The sequence below is a fragment of the Cynocephalus volans genome, chromosome 1, assembly GCF_027409185.1.
Source record: "Cynocephalus volans isolate mCynVol1 chromosome 1, mCynVol1.pri, whole genome shotgun sequence".
In the NCBI taxonomy this organism is placed as follows: domain Eukaryota; kingdom Metazoa; phylum Chordata; class Mammalia; order Dermoptera; family Cynocephalidae; genus Cynocephalus; species Cynocephalus volans.
In genome coordinates, this window is record NC_084460.1 from 124051900 (window position 1) to 124079075 (window position 27176).

A 27176-nucleotide genomic window follows, 5' to 3' on the forward strand; every position below is an offset into this window, starting at 1 on the left:
AAACCCAGGACTCCCTTGAGGATTTCTTGTAAGGGTGGTCGTGTGGTAGAGAACTCCCGCAGTTTTTTTTTGTCTGAGATATATACTATTTGCCCCTCATTTCGGAAGGATAGCCTTGCAGGGTAGAGTATTCTTGGCTGGCAATCTTTGTCTTTTAGTATTTTGAAAATATCATCCCATTCCTTTCTCGCTTTTAGGGTTTGTGATGAAAAGTCTGATGTTAGCCTGACTGGGGCTCCCTTATAGGTGATTTGACGCTTCTCTCTTGCAGCTTTTAAGATTCTCTCTTTGTCTCTGAGTTTTGCCAATTTGACTATGACATGTCTTGGAGAAGGTCTTTTTGGGTTGAATACGTTTGGATCGTTGAGCTTCCTGGATCTGAAGATCTGTGACTTTTCCTATACCTGGGAAGTTTTCTGCCACTATTTTGTTGAATATGTTTTCAATGGAATCTCCATTTTCCTCCCCTTCTGGAATACCCATGACTCAGATATTTGAGCGCTTAAGGTTGTCTGATATCTCTCTCAGATTTTCTTCAATGTCCTTGATTCTTTTTTCTTTCTTTTTGTCTGCTTGTGTTATTTCAAACAGCCCATCTTCAAGTTCAGAGGTTCTCTCTTCAACTTCGACAAGCCTGCTGGTTAAACTCTCCGTTGTGTTTTTTATTTCGCTGGATAACTTCTTCAGTTCAGCAAGTTCTGCTACATTTTTTTTTTCAGGACATTGATTTCTTTATACATTTCCTCTTTCAGATCCTGTATACTTTTCCTCATTTCATCATCATGTCTAGGTGTGTTTTCTTGTATCTCATTCAGTTTCCTTAGAATTATCACTCGAAATTCCTTGTCCATCATTTCAAGGGCTTCTTGTTCTATAGGATCTAGAGTTTGAGATTTATTAACTTTTGGTGGTGTACTTTCTTGATTTTTTGTATTTCTGGTATCTTTTTTTTGATGTTTATTCATTGTGGCCGGGGGTTTCACAGTCCACCGGTTTGAGACTAATGAATAACTAGGATGTTGCTGTGGTTGCCAATTTGGTATGGCTACCTCCGTGGCTGCTCAGTTGGCCTCTAGTGCCTTGCATGTGTGGTTGCCTCGGGTCTTGGGCTTCTCCGGGGATCCACCTTTCTGGTCAGCTTGGACTCTGCTGGGCTGGTGGATCACATACCACAGGGTGTGTGATCGCTGTTGAGCTTTCACTTCTTGTGCAGGAGTTCTCCCTGTTCCGTGTGCTCTGGCCCAGGCTGTTGGATCGTGCAGTGGCGACCCCACAGGGTGTGTGGTTTCTGTCACGTCTCGGCCTCCCTGGCTGCACGTCTCCCCACTCTGTGCGCACTGTGCTGGGCTGGGGCGTGTCTTCTGCAACCCTCGTCTATCAGCTGGTCCTTCAAGACCCTGCTCGGCATCGCCTTGCCCAGGAAGTCTACCAGGTTTCTGCTAGGCACAGACGACCAGTCGCTCTGGGTGCCTTTGTAGGACTGTGTAGATCCTTCTTAGGACTTGTTCACCTTTGTATTTCCGTGGTATAAACCGAGTCTAGCGCCCGCCTGCAGCCAGCTCTCCGGCAGGTTCAAGCGGACTTGGGAACTCTCCTACCACACTATTCCCAACTAGAAATTGGTTAGGCTTTTTTCCAAACTGGTGGCCACAGAGATGGTAACTGCCTCCCAGTAACAGGAAGTTTACCGGGGGCCGGAGTCCAGGGTGTGCTGGAGTGACAGTCGGCCCGCCCGTACTTCCTTGCCCACCGACACTGGCCGGGGACGCCCCACGCTACCAACCTGGCAGAGAACCGTGGAGGGAGTGGGAGGGGAGGCCGGCCCGCAGGCTCCGGAAAGCCCCGTGCTGGGCCAAGCAAGTGGGAAGGCTCAGTGTTGGCCGAGCCGGGTGGAGATGCCAGCACCTGGGAAAATGGAGGCAGCTCCGGCGCGGTGAGTGGGCTGGTGTTGCAGGCGGGAGCCAAGTGGGCGTCAGTCCCCCAAACAGGGCTGGTCCAGGGGTCACTCACAGAGTTTTGCCAGGGTAGGCGCTCACTCTCTGTGTCTGGTTTGCCACCTTCCCCGTTCTTGGCCGCTGCCGCCTCGGGCTGTTCAGCCGGTCCCGCGGCACGGCTCGGCCGTTCCCAGGAATCTTCTTTAATGCCGGCCTGAAACCTCGAATCCTGAATAGGGCAGCTGGCCGCCTTCAGTGCGGCCCCGGCCTCCGGGATCCTGTCTGTATCCACAGCAGCCCTAGTGCCGTGTTCCCTGTTTAGAGACTCGCTTTTGCAGCTAAGAAACAGTTCTTTTCCTGCTCCACACTTCAAAGCTGTTGCCTGTAAATGAGGCAGCCTCTCCTGCCGGGGGCAAAGTGGCGGTCACCCCCCACGACCGGCCACCAGCAGCGGTCCTCCCTTAAGAGATGGCAAGAGCAAGGTCCACAAGTTTCCCGGCTGCCTGAGGCCCAGTGGCCGCGTTTTCCACCTCAGCTACTCCGCGCCAACTGCCGCAGCCACCGCCATCTTGAAACCCAGCAATAAAAATCTTCTCCTTTTTTTCTTACTCTAGGTAAAGCTTTGTCAATTTTTTGACCTTTTCAAAGAATCAACTCTGGTTTTGTTTATCTTCTCTCTAATCTTTACTGTCTCCTTTCTTCTGCTAGCTTTGTGATTCAGTTGCTCTTTTTCTGTTTCCTTAAGGTGTAGTGTAGGTTGCTGATTTGAGATCATTCTTTTTAATGTAGATATTTATAGCTATTATTTTCCCTCTGAACATTGTTTTTCCTGAAATACATAAATTTTGCTTTTTATTTTTATTGACTCAAAGTATTTTTTAATTTTCTTTGTGATTTCTTTTTTGACACATTCATTTAAGAGTATGTTAATTTTCAAATATTTGTAAATTTTCCAGTCTTTTTTCTAACTTCTAGTTTCATTCCATTGCAGTGACATAAAAATTTGTATGATTTCAAATTTTTTGAGGCTTGTTTGGTGGACTAATATGTTTTTTTATGTAGATGCTCCATGTGCCTTTGAGAATATGTATTCTGCTGTTGTGAGGAGAACCCTATATGTATCTGTTAAGGCTAGTTGTTTTATTGTGTTGTTCAGGTACTCTACTTACTTTTTTATCTCCTGTCTACATGTTCTATTAGTTATTGAATATAGGCTATTGAATTCTCCGACTATTACACAATCTAATTCTCCCTTCAACTCTGTCAATGTTTGCTTCGTATATTTTGGGGCCATGCTGTGTGGTGTGTGTGTGTTTATAATTGTTGTGTCTTCTTGATGAATTGACCCTTTTATCAATATATAATGTCCTTTGTTATCTCTTATATCAACTTTGGACTTGACTTAAGGTCTACTTTGTCTGGTATTGATATTGCCACCCCAGCTCTCTTTCGGTTGCTATTTACATGGAGTATATTTTTTCATCCTTTTACTTTTAACCTATTTGTATTTTTGGATCTAAAATAAGTCTCTCATAGACTACATACAGTTGGATCACATTTTTATTTTATTTATTTGCTTTATTGAAAGATAATTGATTATATATATTTGTGGGGTACAGAATGTGAACAATATGTGCTCAAATCAGGATAATTAGTATATTCATGTTTACAAAACATAATCAGTCTTTGTGAACCTTTAACTAATCTCTTGCTAATCCCCTTCACTCTCCTCCCTTTTCACCTCTAATAACCACAGTTCTCTTCTCTCTTTCTTTTTTTTTAAAGTTTGAAGTATTATTATGGTTTCTTTCTTTTTTTCCTCTCTCTCTCTCTCTCTCTATTTAAGCTCCCACTTATGAGGGAGGACATGTGGTATTTCTCTTTCTGTGCCTGGCTTGTTTCAGTTAACATAATTTTCTCTAAGTTCATCCATGTTGCTGCGAATGGCAGAATTTAATTCTTTTTTTAGGGACAGAGTAGTATTCCACTGAGTATATATACCACATTTTCCTTAACCAGTCATCTGTCGATGGACATTTAGGTTGGTTCCAATTCTTGGCTATTGTAAATAGAGCTGCAATAAACATGGGAGTGCAGGTATCTCTTTGATGTGATGATTTCTAGTCCTTTGGGTATACACCCAGCAATGGGATTGCTGGATTGTATGGAAGTTCTATCTGTAGTTGTTAACATATTTTTATTTTTTAACATTCTATCAATCTTGGTCTTTTAATAGGTAAGTTTAACCTACTTACATTTAATGTGATTACTAATAAGGAATCTTCCGCTATTTTTTATTCATTTTCTTAAAGTCATATCTTTTTTTTTCTTGAATTGCTCCAATATTTATCTTCTCTCTAATCTTTACTGTCTCTTTACTTCTGCTAGCTTGTTTAATTTGTTCTGTTTCTATTTCCTTAAAGTGTAGCCTTCTTTTTTGTTTGTTTGTTTTTTTTCCTAGTGTACCTTTTTGATTCCCTCCTTGTATCCTTTCTGAGTATTTTTCATTTTCTTAAGGGTTACCCTGGTGATTACAATTAACATCCTAAAAACTTATAACAATTTATTTTGAATTGATACTAACTTAGCTTCAATAGAATACAAAACTTTGCTCCAGTACAGCTTCATCATCTCCCCTTTTGTTGTTGCTATCATAAATTACATCTTAATACTTTGAATGCCTATAAAGAAAGATTTATAATTAATGTTTTATGCATGTCTCTTAAATCTTATAGGAAACCAAAAAGAGGAGCTAAAAAACTAAAAATACATGAATAATGGCTTTTACATTTACCTATGTAGTTACCTTAACTGGTGTTATTTATTTTTTGTATGTATTTGAGTTCCTGTCTGGTGTCCTTTCATTTAAGCCTATAAGACTCCCTTTAGCATTTCTTGCAGGGATGGTCTACTTAGTGATGAACTCCCTCTGCTTTTGTTTATCTGGGAATGTCTTAAATTTTCTATCATTTTTGAAGGAAAATCTTTTCAGATATAGAATTCTTCATTAATAGCTTTTTTTTTTTCCTTCCAGTACTTTATGTCATCCACTGCCTTTGGCTTCCATGGTTTCTGATGAGGAATTGGCTATTATTGCTTTGGCTTTGCCGTTTTTGTTTTTCAAAGTGTTTAAAAATATTTTAATGAACATTTTCAGATGTTACACAACAAAAAATCTTTCAGGATCTCCAATCTACTATATTAACAGAAATGGAAGTCCTGCATTTAAGTTTCTACTTGTTGAAAGATTTTAGGGCAAGACTTTTCTAGTGGATCTCATCTTTCCTACATGTTCGAACTCTTCATTTAAAAAAATTTATTATTTATTTATTTAAAAAACTTTTAAACATGGGAGTGCAGGTATCTCTTCAAGATCTTGATTTCAATTTCTTTGGATCAATACCCAGAAGTGGAATTGCTGGATCATATGGTAGTTATTCTTTTAACTAGTATGGACATCCATACTACTTTCATAATGGCTCTACTAATGTACATTCCCACCAGCAGTTATAAGTTTTATTTTTTTCAACCACATCTTTGTCAACACTTGACACTTGTTATTTTTTTTATCTTGCTAAAAGCCATTTTTACACGTGTGAGGCAATGTCTCAACAGCAAAAACCCCAAATAATCCAACTAAAATTGGCAAAGAACCTGAGTAAACATTTCTCAAAAGAAGACACACAAAAGGTCAACAGGTATATGAAAAGGAGGTCAACATCACTAATTGTCAGGAAAATGCATTTGTTTGTTTGGGCTTTTTTCTATTGAGTGTTTGAATTCTTTATATATTTTGAATATTAACTCCTTGTCAGATGTATGGTTTGCAAATATTTTCTCCAATTCTGTAGGTGTCTCTTCACTTTGTTGATTGTTTCTTTTGTTGTGCATAAGCTTCTTGGTTTGCTATTAAAGAAGATCCCTTGAACATGATGACTCACTTCTCTCTTGCTGCTTTTAAGATCCTGCCTTTGTCTTTGGAAGATTTAATGACAATGTGATTCAGTGTGGGTCTCTGAGTTTATCATACTTGGAGTTCATTGAGTTTCTTGGATGATGTCTTTCCTCAAATTTGAGAAATTTTAAGCCATTATTTCTCCAAATACTCTTTCTTTTCTCTTTATCTCTCTCTTTTGCCCTTCTGGTACTCCCATAATATATATGTTGGTATGCTTAATTGTGTTCCAGAAGTTCTTTATACTCTGTTCACTTTTCTCCATCTCAATTGTACCATCTTCATGTTGGCCAATTCTTTCTTCTGCTTGCTTAAATTTGGTATTGAATCCCTGTAATAAATTTTTCAGTTTAGCTACTGTATTTCTTAGTTCCAGAATTTCTACTTGATTCCTATTGGTAATTTTTAAAAATTTGTGCTTATTTTTGCTTCATAATTTCTTGATCTTTTAAAAATTAAACGTTATTAGATTATTCTCTTTGAATATCCTAAGTTATTTTTAAAGTCTTTGTTGTATGCTTTTTATAAAATTAATTCCATTAGGGATGATTGATGTTATAGAATTTTCTTAGCATTAAATTTCTTCATACAGTCTGGAATTTTGTTTTTCTCTAGCTCCCCTTCTTTGCTCTCTACTTCTGGTAGACAGTTTTATAGTTGCTCTCTAGCTTGTAGGTGCCTATTCTAGAATTTTTAGAGTTCTTGCTTCATGATTATAGTGGGGCTATTAAAAAATCTAGCTACTAATCTAGCAAGTTAGAAACAGGCCCAAGAGTTATTAAAGAGTTAAAAATCTTCTAGGTACTAGGTATTGTTTTTGTTTTCTATTTGTTATTATTAATTTCTTATGCAATTGATTTGTGATTAGAGAATATGGTTTGTAAAATTCTACTTTTTATAATTGAAGTTTTCTTTGTGGTTTTAATACATGTTTAATTTCAGTAAATTTTCAATGGGCAGTTGAAAATAACATATTTCAAGGTATAAAGTTCAAGATATATTAAATAAATCTTCCATGTTAATTATGTTTCTTTGTTCCTCTGTAGTCTTTCTAATTTCTTGTCTTCTTGAGTTGTTAAATTATATTAAAATCTTTCATTATTGCATTTCTGTTCATTTCTTATCATTTTCTTACTGTTTTTGTTATACTATTGTCCCTTCTACATAATTCAGTGCATTAATATTTGTAAAAAGTTTCATTGTGGATTATAGATTTCATCACTAAAAATATAAGCACTTTTTCATTTAATACATTTTGCCTTGAATTCAACTATGACAGTAATATCATAACTCTTGTTTTACTTTTTCTAGGAGTTGTCTAATATATCCTACTACTGTTTAAATCACTTTTCTTTAGATATTTCTCTTGTTTTGTGATACATGTAGACAGCTGTTTTTCTTATAAAAATTGAATTATTTTACTTATATTTATTAATACGAAAGAGACATTTCATGTTTTGTCATTTTTGAAAACACACTCACATTTTTACTTAATTTTCTAGGAGATAGTTTAACACTCCCTTCGCCTTCAAGTTAGTGTGATAATTTTCCATAATAAACTGCTTAAGAAGAAGCTTTGGTCAAGAATGGAATGAAACAGCAAAAACAAACAAACAAATAAATAAATACAATTTTTGAAAAAGACTGCTGCTTTTAAAATCCAACTCTTTCATCAATTATATTCAAACAAAACACACAAATAATATTGGCATAATATGTATTTTCACTGTTTCTTTGTGGCTGGCTTTCCTCACCATCATGTAAATAATAGAGCTGCAGTCAATTGCAGTTTGTCATGCTAGATCACAGAGGTTCATTCTGCCTCATATTACTTGAAGGACCTGGATTTAAGACTCTGAGGGCTTGAAATCCCAAGTTGTCTCATGGCTCCACCAATTCCTATCATGCAAAATTTGTGATAATCTTGCTTGTTCACTTAATATATAGATACTTGAATGACGCTATTCTGGTGCAGCTTCTCCAATGCTGTATTGCTGTCCTTAGTGGCCCTCTTGTCTATGTCATGGAAATGTTTCTTGGCTGACATGTGATAGATGCTCTGTTTTGGAATGTCTAGTTTAGAGACTAAGGTCAAATATCCACCACCACTGCAGTTAAAGAGCATTCAGCAGCAGTCATGGCCAGTAGCTACAACAATTCTGTTGTCTGAGACAAATGATACAGTCAGGAATAATGGGAACTGTTTTTAGAGTTAAAATCTGCACGCTGTTTGAGGCATCAGCAATGAACATGGTGTTGTCATGGCTGGCCCAGACTAGAGAGCTTCCACTGTCAGAGAAGTTGAACCTGGAACTCAGTCTTCAGTGCCACAAAACTCTGACATTGGCTAATCAAAAGGCATCTTGCTGCCCCATGGCATACTGGTTGGCTTGGCTTTTTATCCATTTTTTAAATGTACATAGAAACACTGTATTTGAAGTCACATGATCCTGCTGGCAGCAAAATATCATTGGGATGACAATCCAAACTGAGGACCATGGAATAAATTGGCTTTTTAAGTAGCTTGCTTACCCACCTGTAATTTTCATACTCAAGTATCAAACAAATGAATCATGCTCCACTACCTGTAGCAATTCTGTTCTCTAGGGGAGACCACTTCACAAAAGTAGTTGCATGATTAATTCTCAGAATCACCAGGATTAGCTTCTAGGCACCATCTTTCTGACTCCTTCAAATGATGATGTGGTCACACTTGGAAGCCCAGCCAATACCTGTGGTGTGTTCATTGTGCTACTGGAGTTCATGAGGTTCCCACACTGTCTCCCATTCTTATGGGAGGCTTTGTGATTATTGGAGCCAAGGACAATCTGGGTATGATCCATGTTCCAGGCATGACAAGTGATTAGTTCTAGAATAAACTGTTACTGAGACAAAATTCTTGGGGCTTTCAAAGGGTAGAAAGCTGGGAATGGGGTACTCCAGACAGGCTCAGAGCAGAGAATTTGAAGACTCTGGTCAATTGACATGAACAGACGCTGCCAATTCTGCCACTTTTATTGTAGGTTATACTTTTTTTAAAAATGCTTTCTGTATTTTCTTATTTTCTTTTGTATATACTTTTTGTATATACTCCTTTGGATAATTTTTAAGGTTTGGGGTATTTTTTCTTTTCTAGTGGTTACCTTGAAGATATATTACTAATACCATAGTTCTTAAATTATCATCTATGTATACTACCAATTGATTTCCCCTTATGAAAAGTGAAATTAGTATAATTCCTCTCCCTTCAACTTCTCTTTGTTCTCAATTCACCACCAATTTACCACCAAATTTAGTTATAGAATTATTAACTCTTTTGTTGGCTACCTTAACCTCCTCTTTACCTCCTGTATCTCTATTTTAAAATTACACTATCGTATTTATATTGTTATGGACTTAAGTTTACATTCTATTTTATAATATTATTTATCAGAATTATTTAACTTTAGTTCTACAATTAAATGAATTAAATGATCATTACTTGTCCTTTGACCCTGACCTCTCCATGCACCTTTTTGTTGGCTAAAGATCATCCTGTAGTACTTTTTTTTTTTAAAGGCTTATGGGGACTTATGATTCATTTACAGTATTCTATTATGCATATACCACAATATATTCATAAGGTAATGTGCCAGACTATAGATTACATACATTCAAGGCTTGAATTTTATTGAATTTTATTAATTTATTTTAGGGGTTTTTAATTCAAATTCCTATTTATTAGAAATGAATAAATGTATTTTTGTTAAAAATCAGAAAACAAGATTTTACTAAATGTAAAAATGTTAATTATAAGGGAATTTCCCATGAGTCTTGCAATTACTTCAAAAAATGCTAACTACTGAAGGGTTCTAAATGGGTAAATATGCACAGTATGAGGTTTTTACTGCTATTACTATTATTTTACTCTTAGTGTTATACTGTTGCCCCAGTTAAGGATTGCTGTAACAAGAAGGTACATTAATATCCAAAGCTGTACAACATGTCTTTTTTCCTTTGTTTTTAGTACAGTTCATATACGTAGTCACTAATACCTTTATATAGATGAATCTTGTGGGCTTGAGATCCCCCTGCAATCTTGCCCTACATTTCTGTTTAATATTAAACATAGATGTTTAGCAACTCAAACTCATTTTCCTTCCCTTTCAGACCAGCTATTCTTCATGAGAGCTACTGTCAACTCTCGGTAGCCACTATTTCCTATGCCTTAGCAGCCCTGTTCCACCACTGCTCCCAATCCAATCAACTGTAAAGTCACTCATGGCAAATCCTTCACTCCTTTTCAATTTCATTGTTATTCTAATCAGGACCTTCCTAAATTTGTTCCTCCTTCACTAATAGATTATAGATTACTAGAAAATAATCTTCCTAAAACATGTTTTAAGCAACCCAGGGTATATTTTACACCAAGATTTTACACAGAAAGAGTTTACATAGAAAGACATTTATCTTCTTTCAGAAGCCTTATGATTTTATTCTGTGAATTTGCGGGAAATGAAATGAGTTTTAAAAATAAAATTACATTGACAACATTCTTAGAAATAGAAATTTAATAATCTTAATGTGAACCCTTTTAAGTACAAAAAATCTTTCATGAAAGTGATACGCAGTGATATTACCCTTTATATATCTAAATTTTCATGATCCATCTTTTCTTAAAATATGAATAAAAATAGAATGAGGCAATTGTGAGAAGAGAGTTGGAGACTTTGACAGATTCACATTTATAGATATATTGAAGATGTTTATTAATAACAACATGCCTAACTGACCTCCAGATTAGAATTATAACTACAAGTTCTCTTTGCTACTTCTAATAAATATAGAAGTGGGCTCGCAATATTCTTTATTTATTTACTTTTTCAACGTTCTAGAAAAGAAATGATCATATGCAGAAATTATGTGAATAAACATCATGAATGCATATTTTTCTAAAGAAAAGTGTTATTATTATTTTAATAGTTTTCATCTGACATTTGTCACAGTACATGCTATACAAAGTGACAGGTGATGGGCCAGCCCGTGGCTCACTCGGGAGAGTGTGGTGCTGATAACACCAAGGCCATGGGTTCAGATCCCATATAGGGATGGCCGGTTGGATCACTTCGGAGAGAGTGGTGCTGACAACACCAAGTCAAGGGTTAAGATCCCCTTACCAGTCATCTTTAAAAAAAAAAAACAAAAAACAAAGTAACAGGTGATTATAAGATTATAAGCTTTGTAATCATATAGACTTGATTTAAATTTTAGTTTTGCTAGTAAATATGTGACTTAAGCAAGTTTGATTTTTTAATAGCTTTAATTTATTCATTTGTAAAGTGGGAATAATACCATCTACCTTATCTCAGATAATATGTACAAATCATATGGCATATTGTCTGACACATAGTAGAAGGTCAATAAATGGAACTATAATGTTGGTTCTTCCTTTGACATCAATAACACTTGTAAAATACTAATTAACTTCATAACAGTTTCTTTAATATTAATATTGAACTAATGGCAATAGCTAATATATTAGTGCTTTGCATTTAATAATATATAATTATCTCATTTAATCAAATTCATATAGGATTATATATAATTATATCTAATTAAATGCTATAAATTATATGTGTTATAACAGTTATTTAATTTAGACACAATAAGATGAGGTATGTGAATATGCTCCATAAAATTTGGGCACCATGTTCTGTGGCCTATGGTCAAATCTTGACTCTACCATTTATTAACAACATAACTTCAGCTTCTGCTCTGGAAAAAAGAAAAAAAAAAAAAAAAGATTGGGAATAGTAACAGCAACCTTAAAGAGTTGCTAAGAAAATCAAGTAAAAATAACATGAAATTATTTTGTAAACTCTGAAGAATAATGCAAAGACAAATTATTGTATTTTTGTTATTTTAACCATGATATTAGTAGGATTTAACACTATGGTTTTAAGTCAGAGTAAAGGAAATGAAAATAAAGGTAATCCAGGGCTGGCCCATGGCTCACTTGGGAGAGTGTGGTACTGATAACACCAAGTCAAGGGATTTCTAAAAATAAAAACAAGAAACAAACAAAAAAGAAACCATGCTGGAAGAAGCAGACAAAACTTTTTAAAGAAAAATTTATGAAGGCCTACTTAAAAAAGCCTTACTTTATTTCAGAGTTAGACTTATGAATAAGCCTGTGACCACCATAAAAAATAAACTACAAGTGAATCAAATTTACTATAACTTCCTTAAAATTAAAAAATGGCCACAGTTCCATTCCTTTATGTATCCGACTTTTCTTTTTGTTTTATTTTTTGTTAAACAGCATTAATTCTAAATGATACTAATACACAAAATAGGGGAAATCACTCCACAAAACCAAGCTCATTTACATGATTATAGTCACAAAGGATCTATATGTATGACTATTCAATGTTTTAAAATGTTTTCATGATAAAAAGAAAACAAACAACATTACATACCTTGGTGTGTAATGATTTATAAAACATAATTTTGTAAAATGATTGTTAACAAACAAAATGTTGAATGCTGCCAACAGAACTGTATGGTGATTTTTAAGAAAGTCTTTTTGGAAAGCTATCAAACACTGTCATCTAGGAAACTTGTGTTATTCATGGATTGGTTGGTAAAAATGTTCAGCCAAATGAATGTAAGAAAACTTAAAATTGTTGGCTTTTGCCTACCGTACCAAGATCAGCCTTAAGATCTGTTGGCAGACTTAACTTTCTTGATCCTTTAACTGAAACAACAGAAAAAGGAAAAAGGCAGTTGTTAATTATATAAAATTAAAGAGGAATGTGGGGAAACAGTATGATTTATAGTATCATTATTAAAATCCTGATGAACATTACATTTAGTGAGCATGTATGGAAACAGAAATATTGTTCCAATATTTGTTGTAATTCAGTAGTAAATATTTAATATGCAAACAGAAACATGAGGAAAGCAATTATTCTTAAAGTAAATAAAGCGTATCTTTACATACTTTCACATGTGGTGTGAGAAGTTATTTCTTATTTAGTTTGAAAAGAACCAAAAATTAATTTCAGACAAATATAATTGGTAAAGAGATATTGCAACAGATGTATAAGATCACATCACAAATAATGAAAAGGGTAGACAGTGATCAACCCTGTCAACTTTTTTTTTTTTTTTTTAAGTAGAAAGAAGAAAATTCTATTATATATGATGTAGGCAAGGAAACCTTACTATGCCTATGGTAGATGAAATGATGATATCAACATTGAATACTATGATGTTGAATTAGGTAGATAAAATCTTGAAAATACAAAATATTTGATAATAAATTGAATTATATTATTATAAATCAACTAGAAAATGTTTGCATAAACCAAGAATACTTCTACAACTTATTAAAAGATGTCCCCCTCAGTATTTATCTGTTAATAAAAATTTTACATAAAATATTTAACTGGAATGTGTATTTCTACAGGAAAAAATGCATTAGGGAAAATTATGTTAGAAATCTTTTCTGTCAATTAATACTTTATTAAGACTCAGACTACCAATTAATTTATAACTTTTAATGAGTGATTTTCCTTACAACCAGGAAAGTTATTTAAAAATAAAGATGCAGAATGATACAGTAGAAAGAATATTAAATTTAAAACCAGAAAACATTTCACAAATTTCTGACTTGTTACTACTACCCAGTTATTTCACTTTGGAAAAATCCCTTTGCCAATCTGTAACTTAATTTTCTTATCTGTCAAATAATATTATTGATATGATCTCTGATGTTTCAGCTTGAATATGATTTATAACACGTTTATGATAGATTTTATAAACCTGAATATGAATACAAACCCAAATATACTCTTCATGTGTCAAGGAATACTACTTGTCTTTTGAGAGATAAGTAAAAATTTAAAACCCATTCTTAATTTACAAGTCATACCAAAATAGGTGGCAAGGTGGATTTGGTCTACGGTTTGTAGTTTTCTGACTGCAATTTGCCAAGCTAAACTACTTATAAAAGAAAACATACATATTATCACTATTATAAAATAATAACAGGCAGTTGTCTATTAATAAAAGAGAACATAAGTATCATCACCATTATAAAATAATAACAAGCAGTTGTCTATGAAAAGACATTAAAAAATAAGATTAAGAGGAAGTCTAATCAGATTTTAATAATCTGGGTTTAGAATGAGCACCAGAAACAAAAAGATGTTATTTATATCAAAATATGGCAAACTAAATAAACATATGCAATAATTATACTTCAGAAGAAGTTGCTAATAAGTATATTTTGTAAACTGATTCATAATTTAGATGGACTGAGAGGGTGGGTCACTTATTTAAAATAATTTTTCATTTAATTTCTTAACAGGAACTAATACATTATTATGTAAGGATTTATTTCTTAAACTATCTTTTAAATTGTTTCTGTCTTATTTTTAAATATAGATCACTTCTGTGGGCCTTTCAATGTGATTATGATTAGATTTTTTAAGGTTAACAGGCTCTTCTTGGGGGTTTCTTTTCTGAGTAATTAAAATTTTTCATTATATCTATCTTTGATCTTCCAACTTCTGATGAGGAATATAAAGTGGCAGTTACAAGGGTAGTAGTGCCCTCTTAGAAGAGGCTAAATACCTTACTTTCCCTCTTTACAGCTCCATACTTGCTTTTCTCCAAGGGAGGTTTCCTGGCATTTGATGAAGCGAAGTCCAGTTTTTAAGAACACAAAGTGTTTTAATCTCAGAAATATTTATGTTTCCCTTCTTCTGTAAAATGGTGATAATAATAGTTCCTCCTTCACAAGAATCTTTTCAGGATTAAGTAAGGGAATATGTGTAAAAGCACTTAGGCTGTGTCGTATATGGCAAGCACTCAACGTTAACTATTATTTTCATTATTAAACTTAAGTTAGCAAAAAAAGATTGTCATTCTATGGTATTCTATGTCAAAAATGATTTATCTGAGCAACACGCACTGTTTAACATCTAGTGTCTGTGATTAAACATAGCACACTTGATAAAGCCCCTAGTTGTATAGAGTACTGTTACTTTGCTCTGCACAAAGTACTTCCTAAGATTCCACTGTTTTTTCAAGAGCAATATTACACACTTGATTCATAATAAGTTTATTCTCTATAAAAATCTCCTTAATTCAGTAAGTTAGAACATGGTGCTGTTAACACCAAAATCCAGGGTTCAATCCTTGTACCGAACTGTCACACAAAAAAACCCCACAGACAAGAAAAAAAAAAAAACCTCCTTAAATCACATTGTCCATCCTCACATAGAATGGTCTCTTTAATTCTTCACGTATTGAAACATTGCCTGTCTTGGCTCACAGAAAATAGTACAGCAAATAGTACCACAGGTAATCCAGATAGGATCAGGGAACATTGCTGCAGCAACTGTTAGACTTACAACTTTGATTTCTTATGACCCTAGTCCTATTAGATTCTGGGTAAATTGTCAGTACATTCTTGTTACTAGTAAATTCTTCTTGTATGCTGTGGCATACTTTTTGAAAACAGAAACAAAATTAAAAACAAAGGAAAGAAAATTCATAGAATTATAAACTAAAAAAGGTGAATTTTCTTCTATGTAAATTATACCTCCATAAATCGGACTTAAAAAATTCAAAGAAAAGCATCCCCACAGATAGGGTTAATCACTTACCTAATCACATCTATCAACTTTTGACTTACCTAGAAATTATTAAGTAGAGTGGCAGAGAGACCAAAGATGATACAAGTGAGTGAAGGACTGGCTGATGGCAAAATACATAATAATATTTATCTATAAATTCAGGCCTAAAGATCAGATGATGGCAAAGCCCGACAACAGCACTATATTATAAACCTTTGCAAAACTATTCATCTCTACTCTTAGATTCATGCCTCCCAAATTTAGGTTCAATTATAGTAATGAGGCAGGGTAATAATCAGTTTGGTGGCTTACCCTAGTTTATGTGACAATGAGGTCATATGCTCAGCCCTGAATATGAATAGAACTTCAAGCATTAGAACATGGTTTTGCATAGGAGGTTTCATGTGTCTTGATTGTACCATCTCCTTCAATCACCTGTATACTCTGTGCCTTTTTGCTATATCCTAATTCAGTTCAAAGACAACAAATGTGCAGCCTGGTTCATCAGAGGGATGTTGTACTGGCTTCAAATAAGTCTCAGTCAGATCCTTGGTTCTACATCTGAATTAAAATTTTAGGAATAGATTAAACCCTGAATCAAAGTCTGAATATGGCTACTACTTTAATGGGAAATAGTATAAAGAGATAGGTTAGAAGTTTCTAATTCAAAGCTTTTAATTAGTTGTTTCTGAATTTGAAATAACTGGATTTACTTTTTGATTTCTAGTGAAGGATTTCTACTTTGTTATGGATAAGCTATAACTAATATTTGGATGTTCAGAATGACTGAGGGGACCAGACTCAGTCTCTTTAGGCCATAAATGTTCTCACCTGCTTTTAAAATAACCACTATTAAATATTATTGAACATATATATTCTGGACACTAGTATACAATTAAGGTTAAGAAATTTGCTAAAGTTATAATGTTAGGAAGTGACAGGTTAATATGAAATTTCTCTGACTCCAAAACTATATCCTTTCCACTAATCAACACCATCTTCCTGATATAGAAGGTACCACCTGTATGGTCTAGATATCTTCTCTAAAATAAATAAATCTACCATTAAATTAAAATAAAAGTTGCTTAGATTAAAATGTTTGTAAAGTTTATTTACCTATGAATTTATCTATTTATTGATTAACCAACTGGTTTGAATATAGTAACAATTTTCATTTGTCTCTATCTTCTCTAAGCCAGAAACTGAGATAGGACAAAAGCATTTGGTTTGTGCAAGGGTACTTCAAAAAGTCTGTGGAAAAATAGAGCTGAAAGATAATAAAAATCTTTCCATGAGGCTTTTTATTAAAAAAAAAAAAAAAAATTAAAAAAAAAATTTTTTTTTTGATATCTAGCCAGTACAAGGATTGAACCCTTGGCCTTGGTATTATCAGCACCACACTTTAACCAACTGAGCTAACTGGCCAGCTCCATTAACCTTTTGAAGAATCCTCATATATAGGCAAAATTAAAAAAGCAAAAACAAAACAGAAGCATTTTGGAGTCACCACGCCATGGTGGAGCCCTGAAAGGCCTACATGCTGCTAAACTTTGTTGCCTTTTTCCAGTTTCTTTTTTTCCCCAGAAATGGCTAAGATATAGCTGGGCAAAGCAGTATTCTTATTAGAATTTGCATCAGCATAAAAATGTTTAATGTCACAACTCTACCTCTACCTTAAAATATGCATTATATTTCTATTTAAACAATGTTAACATATCAATGACTATTAATGCCATATATTGTCCAGTAACTATGAAACTTTATTTTTGTTTAGGTTAATGTCTATCTTGAATTATAAACTCCTCGAAATAACTGGGTTTTTCAACCCACTTTTATTTTTTCAACATACAATAGGGGGTCAAATAATTTGGGACAAAATATTTGGGGCCAAATAATCGGAGGACCTTGAAGTCTGAAGATTTGGGTTCAGACTAAGTTATTATTGCCAAGGTAACCTTGGGCAAGTTGTAGAATTTTTTTCCTTGGACATAATTTCTCCATCCATATTAAATGAGAACAATACTAACCTTACAGGATTGTTTCAAGAATTAAATAAAATAATGCATATTAAAGATACCTTGTTTGCCTTAAAGTACTATACAAATGTTGATTACAATTTCTAGCAAATGGGTCCCAGTACTCGTATATTCCAAATGTGATGATAATATTGTTAATTTTATAAACAATTAAAAGATTATTTTCAAAATCAATCTTTCCCAGAACTTAAATGGTAAACTTTTGTTTCTTGATGTTTTATGCAAAGTACATTTCTTGAGTTCTTTTAAATTTTTTGTTAAAACATTGTCCCTTCTTAACTCAGCTACTTCTCACTTTTCTCATTGGTTGGATGTCATATAATTTTAATTGTGGTTATTTTTTATAATATCTCATATTGATTTTTCTCATTTAATTAATAAACACCAGGGGAAAAGCTTAGGTTCTCCAACCACAAATAGCTAACTTTAAATTTCATCTCTATTCACTCGAATATTCTGAGATTTAGTTTTCTCATCAGAAAAAGGCATATCCTGCTAGTGTCGTATTACATAAGAAAAAAAGAAACTACTATTTGTAAAATTATGGGTAACAATTATCATTATCTTCCTTGACTACTGATTTAATGTGAGGTCTAGAATATTAATAATTCACACTTTTTAAAGTTATAAATCTGGCCACAACCATTTTGCAGCAAATGACTAATTTAAGGAGGCTGTACAACCTGTGTTTGAGTCTGTTTTAGTTCCTATGAGCAGCATCAAATGTCAATGATGCTGCATAAAATTTAGATCATAAGACCTTTCTTTTTATTGACTATTTTCGAGAGATAACATTGCCTCTTTGAGGCAATTCTTTGATGGCGTTTCCATGATAATTATGGTTGTTTCTGATTATAGAAATATACAATTGTATTACGAAGAATTTTGGAGAAGTTTTTACAAAATCTCATTATTTTTCTGGCTCTAAAGTTTTCTCTGAATTTTCTATTGACCTCTCCTTATTTTTGTATAAGCCTGATGAAAGCATCAAAAATCTATGGAACATTTCAAAACCTTTCACAAAAGCCTTAGAAATTTCTACTTTATATTTCATGAAGTGTCTCTGGTTTTCACAATTGCTTCAAGGAAATTTGTTTTCACTCACCATGAAGGACCTGTGTTTTCAGCACAAGTGAGAGTAAAGTTTTGAGACAGATTGAAAAGTCTAGAAAATTGTGGAGATATGAAAAACTTGTTTGTTCATAAAAGAGATTTTCACCTTCACCTGGCAAGTGATGTACTTGATTCCTCTGTCTCACAGCTGGTATTTCATTCCTATAAAAGCCTGGTGCTGCCTCAGGAGTTCTGGTAGCAAGTCCTAAAGGAAGGGAATACAAAACTGTTGGCATGTAATTTCTTAGTCCAAGAGAACCAAAAATTTTTACCTTAAAGGTGAATTTTGTAATAAACTATTTGGAATGGTCTCTATTTTGTACCTTTATCTGAAATAAAGATAGGAACTTCCCCAACAGAGGACTGTTCAGAGGGAAAAAGAAAGTTTTTGAAGGATGTAGTGGGTTTGTAGGCACATAGTATTATCCAAAAGGAACATTCAAGCTAGACTATAAGACCCAGCTCTATCCTAGGACTGAGAACAACAGAGTTGAGCACTCCTTTGTTAATATTTTGTGACGCTAACCTCTGTGATATTTTAATAAAGATATTTTTAGTAAAGATAAATATTTCTATCACCCTAGCTTTTACTTGAACTTGGTACCATAATAAGTCTATTGTGGATTGTAGACAGTGAAAATTATGAGGGTGGATGGATATGGTAGCAGCAGTAGCAGGACCTGATGCTAGCCTAGAAAAAGATGCTCATCTGAGCAGAGGATTAGGAAAAAAGGCACACTTCAAGTAAGACATACTAGAAAAATATACACCTTCTGGAAAGACACAGCACTACAGGTGAAGTCTTGGTGAGTTTTCAACTTTTTGTACAAAGAGACAGTGGCTATTTTCTTTAGAATATTGCCGTTCTGTGCAAGGTAAGTGGAGCTAGGGCTGAATGTTAGCACTACTTACCCTCTTCGGAGGTAAGTTTGTGAAGTACACAAATTGCACAGCCTTACCTGGTGAGTGAAAAAGGTTTGCACAGCTTAGAAAAAGTACTAAAACTTTGTATAATTGTTAGTTTAATGTTTGTTTCTGAAGATAGACTGTAAGTTCTATTTGTGATGGAGTATGTTTATTTTGTTCATTCATTTATCTGCAGTGGATAGCATAATGTTTAACTGTAGAAACTGAAAATTATTTGCTGACTAGTTGAGTGAATAAGGAATATGAAAGCATTATATTACTCTGAGAACATCAGCTTTCTGGTTGGTTCATTAGATTTTTTCAGCTTCCAATCTGTACTCTGTCTCTTTGATTATCCTCAAGAAAATACTTCATAGACTGAAACTTCACTCTACTTTACCTGTAGTTCATTGGGGTATAAGGGAGTTTGAGATCCATATAGGAAATCAGATTATAAAATGATTGCTGGTTCCTGACTTCCCTAATTCCCAAACTTTCCTATTCAGAGACACTTGCATCAATGTTTTCATCTGTTTTTAGCATATCTAAAAGGGCAAGGGTCTGAGATTCTCAAATAGAAATCAGTAGGGGAGGTAAATACTAAAAAATATATTTTCAAAATGTTTCATAGGGCAACGGTTCTCAGATCGTCCAGAGAACAGAAGCATTATTATCAGCTGGAAACTTGCTAGAAATGAAAAACCTCAGGCTCTATCCCAGACCTATTGAATTAAAATCTCTGGCTATACATCATTCAAAAATCTGTGTTTTAACAAATTCTTCACCTGCTTCACCTGATTCTGATACAGGCTTAAGTTTGAGAACAACTGCACTAAGGTGAATAAAAAGGAAGAGAGAGAAGACAAGAATAGTATTGGCCCCTTAAATGCTATGTATAAGTTTTTTTAAAAAGAAAGGTATACCCAGATACAAACATAACAATTGCCATTATTAATAAGACCTCATGGACTATTTCAGGCTGGCTTGTTATCTCAGTTGGTTAGAGCACAGTGTTGAAAACACCATGGTCAAGTGTTCAAATCCCCTTTGGATCCCCATACCGGCCAGCCACCATTAAAGCGACAACATGGAGACTTTTATTAGGAGGGCATGGCTGCTTTTCTTAATTTCTCAAAAGTTAGACTGCATTACAAATATTCTAGTTTTCTATAATTACATATGTTGATTCTGCCAATAAGTTACCTAAACACTTTGTTTATATTTTCATTCTTCCCTACCTCTAGAGACAATAAGTTCTATGAGTTTTGTAAACTCTACTGTTAAATTCTTAAATATGTTTTCTTCATAGTTATGTTTTAGTTTTATGAGATTGGGCTAAAAAGTCTGCATTTACCCTTATCATACGTTTTCCGATGATCTAGATTCAATGGCAACAATTCCTACAACAATATCAAGAGATTGCAGAATGCAGTTTTAGGTACATGTGTTGCTACATTTTACTTTGTGGGCTTAAAAAGACTTTCTAATATAACACAATTAATTATTGTTCTTTTTGTGGGAAATGAATGGAATCAGGAGATGTTATTTCCAATATTCTTAATTAAGATATAGTAAACTCTGTTGGCACTTTCCCCAGTAAGATAAATTTCACATATTTTAACAAATATAACGTTTAACGATTACAAAGCTGTTATCAAAAAACATCTCATTCTTCAATTATGATTCCTTATAATTTAAAGTTGCTATTAAAGAAGAATGGGATCTTCCCAGTAAACAGGTATCAAATAAGGTATTGAAGTCATAAATGACTCTTATTGTAGTCCATTATTTCTGCCCCACATAATATAATACAAAAGTAGGCAAAGCTGTCCTGCTTTGAAGCAATCTACTTGATTGCATGCAAAGTCCTATGAGTCAGCCTGGCCAAAAAAAAAGTGTGGTTGTTCCCAGATCTGCTCTAACATTAATAAAAGAAGAAAAACATCATAGGTAGAGGGCTAAAAGCAGGATCTACCAAAAACTTATGACAATTATCATAATTAATTATGAAATATTGAAAACCTCATGCCTGAGACTGGGAATAAGAAGATGTCTGCTGACACCACATCTATTACACATTATACTGGAGGTCCTAGCCAATTTCCTCCTTTAGACGGAAGAAACAGAACTGTCATTTTCATAGGGGGTGTAATTTTATATGTAGATAATCCAAAAGAATTTACAAACTAGTCACAAACAATTAGAAAAAGAAATAAAGACTAACATTTACAGTAACAAGAAAAAAATCAAATACAAAGGAATAAACTTAATGAAAGATGTGCAAGAACTCTACAAAGAAAACTAAAAATATTACTGAGAGAAAGAAGACACACATAAACATAGAGACACCAAAGAAAAAATTGAACATTGTTGAATATGTTAATTTTGCTCAACTGATCTATAGATCCAATGAACTGCAATAAAAATCTAAGCATGTTTGTGTGTGAACTGACAAATTCTTCCTAAAAATTATGTGGAAGCACACAACACCTGGAATAGCTATAACAATCTTGAAAAAGACCACAAAAAACAAAATTGGAGAACTTACACTATCAGATAGCAATACCAAAAAGCAACAGCAATTAAAACAGTGTGGTTTTGGATAAATGACAGATAAATGTGCCAGTGTATTGGAATAGAGTCTCTAAACACACACACACACACACACACACACACACACACACACACACACACACACACACACACACGGTAAAGTCTACTAATTTGTGGTAAAAATACCAGTTTAGTGCAGTGGGGGAAATGATTATTTCTCCCTAAATGGTGCTTTTTCCTGAATGGTATAAAAGAACCTTGACTCCTCTCTCATCTTATACACAGAAATAAATTCCAAATGAAACTTCAACTTAAATGTGAAAGGTAAAATAATAAGGCTTCTAGAAGATAATATGAAAAACATATCTTCATGATCTGGGGGTGAACAAAGATTTTCTTTAAACAAAACACATAAAGCAGTAACAGTAAAAAAAAGATTTGTAAATTGAATTACAGTGGCATTAAAAACTTCTTTTATTAAGAGCATGAAAGGCAAGCTACAGAGTGAGAGAAGATATTTCACACTATATATAATCCATCAAAAACTTCTATCCAGCACACACACACACACACACACACACACACACACACACACTTTCTGTAAATAAGAAATCAGTAATAAAAAGTTGACAATCCAATAACAATGACCAAAAGACCTAAATATCTTATAAGAGAGGATATTAAAATAGTCGATAAACATAAAAAACTCATTAAAATTATTAGAGAACAGGGATATGCAATTTAATTCCATAATAACATATTACTACATACAATTTGGAATAATAAAATTGGAAAAAAAATGTTAAACATTGGCAAGTGTGTAGAACAAATGGAACTCTCATACACTGTTAGTGGAAATAAAATTGGTGCAACCACTTTAGAAAACTCATTGATAGTTTATACTAAAGCTGAACATATGCATACCCTATGACCCCAAAATTCTACTCCCAGATACACATACAACAGAAATGCATTTATATTTACATTAAAAAATGTATAAGATCAGTCATATCATGTTTATTTATAATAGCTCCCAACTGAAAACCTAAATGTTCAGCAACAATAAACTACATAAATAAATTGAGGTATATGTATTTAATGAAATATTCCACAGCAATAAAAATCATATAGCAACATAGATGATGTTGGAAAAATAGAATAGTTTGGTCAGGGCCCTCACCTTGGGTCCAGTTGGGTGTGGTTCAGCACATCTTTTGTAGGCAAATTGTGTGTATGTGTGTGTGTGTGTGGAGTTAGTGCACATGCACACCAATGTATCTTTTTAGTTCTGTTGCTATTCTTGCGTTCTTTACAGAGTTTTGGTGAAGCAGGTGGGCGGGCATCTGCCCGTGGGCGGCTACCGCTGCAAGCAGCCATGCTTTCCAACCTACGGCTTCCAAGAAACTGTTTGCCAGTTACCTAGCTCATAGACCTGAGTATAAGGGGTCTGGGGATCCAGCCTGGTGTGTGAAGGGTTTGTGACCCAGTCTGGACATGGGCTCAAGGGGTCTGTGAGCACCAGACCCAGCCCTAGCTTTACAATTGGCGTCATGAACAGGATTAAGAGTTCTACAATTGGCGATGTCCACAGGATTCTGACATTAGCCTGAGTGCAACAAATGGTGTAGTTGGCAGGATTACTGGCAGGTAAAAGTAGCTGGACAACTGGTATGGTCATGTAGCTTTACAATTGGTGTCACGAACAGGATAAAGAGCTCCACAGGTGACTATCATATATAAAATGTTGAGCAACATAAGACAAAAAAATAAGTACTGTTTAATTCCATTTATATGAGAATCCCATCAAACTAATTGATGGCAATAAAACCCACTAAACTAATAACCTATGGTGGTAAAAGTCAGAATAGTAGGTACATTTGTGGGGTTTAGTGGTTGAGAGGTGCATAAGGGAGGCTTCCGGGGATCTAATAATGTTCTAGTTCTTAATCTGGGTGTTTACTAGTTATATTAATTTTTAAAAACTAATCAAGCTGAACCCTTAATATTTATACACTTTGAGGTTTGTATCTTATACCTCGATAAAAAAAAATTTACCCAAAAAGAGGTCAGGGTATGCAAAAACATTCCAAATTAAAAAGGCAAGAGTTGTGGTATTAATAGTAAACAAGGTGGAATTCAGGTGAAGAACACTTTTTTTTTTTTTTAATGAAACAAACAATGGTGACTAATGGCAAAGGCTGTACTTTAAAATGTGGATATACTTTCTGAATACTACACATAAAATAAGACAGCATGAATATTCTTAAAAAATAAAAACACAACAGATACAAAGAAAAAGACACAAACACATTAATAGTACAATATTTTGATTCACCCATTCTCCACCCTTGGCAGGTAAAGTAATCAAAATATAAGTAAGGACATGAAAGGCTTAAATAACATAACAAAGTAACAGTTAGAGCTACTCAGTGCTACCTTAAATAACTCTTGGGTTAAAGAAATGTGAACAAATCTCCTACTATATAGAAAATAATGCTAATGATATCCCAATTTATGGAAAACTATGTGATATATTTAATGCAGAGTTCAAAGGGAAATTGAGCATTGAATACTTACATCAACATGTAAGAAATAATAAATATAAATGAATTAAGCATATACCACAAAAAAGTTTAAATGAGAAAAATAAAATAAAGGAAAGCCGAGGAAGTAACTAATAAAGATAAAAGCAGAAATTAATAAGAAAAAAAAAAAACCAAGCAAAATAGTAAAACCTATTGTTTGAGGCTAAATAAAAAAATAAAATAGATCAACTGTTAGCCCAATTAAAGAAAAATAGAATCCCAACTTTTGCATATGTTGCAAAATTTCTATAATGAAAATATTTTTCTTTAAAGAGAAACTACAAATATACAAAATAAGGAATTATAAAGGGTGAATGATTTGATAAGGGGATTTTACTAAAACTTTAAAGAATGGATAATCCCAATAGTATTTAAACTGTTGGGCATAAAGAAAGAGGAGCCTTGGAAAAAAAGATCAATGTCTGATTATAAAAAACTGATTAAAGAAGAGATACCACAGGGAAAGTTAAAAGTTAAATTGAGAAAAATATTTGGATCTCATGTCACAAAGGGATAATCTTAATCTATGAAGTCCCACAAATTGATATAAAAAGGACAAACAATCCCATAGAAAATGGGTAAAGTATACGCACAGATGGTTCACAGAAAAAAAATTTAGAGAGCTCTTAAACGTATGAAAAGGTATTTGACATCACTTATATGTGAAAGGTAAATTGTAACAACACTGACATATCCTTTTTACTTATTAGACTGGCAAAAATAAACAAACTTGATAAACAGTGTTTACATGCTATTGCTAAGAGAGAAAACTGTTGCAAATCTTAAAAAGAGTTATTTGGGAGTAACTGTAAAAATGAGACAGTTATATACTCTTTGACTCAGTAACTCCAATTTTAGGAATTTATCCCATTGATATACTTACATATGTAAAATCAGGTACATACCAAGGTTAGTCACTGTAGCATTGTTTGTAAGAGCAGAAGTTTGGTAGTAAACTAAATGTCCTTTAACAGGTAAACTGCTTAAATAAATTACAGTACATGCATGCAATTCAATAATCATACAACAATTTAAAAAAATGTAATAAAATAAAAAGACAGAATACACTGTAAAGTGAAACAAGCACAATATAGTAAAGTGCATAAAATGGGAAGCAAAAAAGAATAAATGTTTTGGTTTGTTTACAAACACAAATTATCTGAAAGGATAAAAAGAAACAATAATGTTTATTTTTTTAGGAGGATGGAAACAGTTTTGTTCAATTTCTTTTTGATGTTTGAACCATACAGATGTATTACTATTCAAATTCAGATTATGAATGAGAATTTAAAGTCAGGTTAGGTTATTAGGTAAATTCGATATAGGATTTCTGACTATGGGAAAATATGATTAAAGTAATATTTTAAGGAGATTGATATTGCAACACGACATGCAAAATGAATTGTAAAAGGGAGAGATGGAAAGTAGAGACACATACTCTAGGTGATACTCTATCTAGGTATGTGGAAATAATAAATACCTAAATTAGGATGGTGCCAATGAGAATGCAAAAGAAAGGGTAAATGTATGAGACAATCTTTAAAATAAAACCATAAAATAAGAATTAGAAAGCTATGATTAAAAGAAAAATTTATACAGAACTAGATTCTATATAGCCTAGATTCTCAAAGAACAATGATAAAATACTAACAACTTTTAAGCGATAAAGTAAATTGAAGAAATGTTGCAATTCTTAATTTCTAAAAGTCCAAATTCATTGCTTTATAAAAACATTAAATTTTTATAAACTTGTTTGAAATTCAAATAAAAAATAATGTAAATAAAAAGGAATTACAATTTTTGCTAGTCTGTAAAAATAGATCTATAGTTCAGTATCAAAGATATGCCTAATATTTTTGGTGCTTAAAAACTTACATTTTACTATATATTCATTATAGGAAAGTCAGAATAAACATAAATAAAAATTAAAAAAAAAAAAACAGGTGAACCACCCATAATCTCACTACCCAAAGATTTCTACATGCCTTAAAGACTTATCCCTAGAAATCTTTATCACATTTTTTATATGTTTTAATGGGCTCACACTTTATCTTGATGTTTTACTTTACACCATATTATATTATCATTTTTCTTTCTTTGTCAGTGAATATACATGTTTCCAAATCACGGTCCAGAGGAATGGTATAATTTGCTCCTGTACCTATAGTATATACTTCCTACTAATTCAGTTCTAGCCATAAGATGACAAAGTTTCTGTGTAATAGTACCAATTTTTATCTGATACTTCTAAAGCTTTATTAAGGTATGTGCAAAATAACCCTCCTTTAAAATATATTTAAAAGTACTGCGCTCATACCTCTGATCTTACTTTTATTTTGGGCCAAAAATATTTTTAAAGACATTTATTTCTATTTGATTTTTGAAATTAAATTTTCTTAGTTAAATTTCAGAAACTGAGTTATACCTAATTACTAAAATTATTAACTTCACATTTTAAGAATTATGAA

At 33.4% G+C, this 27176-nt stretch overlaps 1 protein-coding gene and 1 pseudogene across 2 annotated transcripts in view; both read right to left on the minus strand.

Annotated features, from left to right (window-relative positions):
* The window catches only part of STXBP5L (syntaxin binding protein 5L), a 354645-nt gene that overhangs the window by 56049 nt on the left and 271420 nt on the right, over positions 1 to 27176 (minus strand). The gene's annotated exons all lie outside the window — the stretch shown is intronic.
* Positions 7713 to 8876, minus strand: LOC134386848 (actin-related protein 2/3 complex subunit 1A-like; annotated as a pseudogene).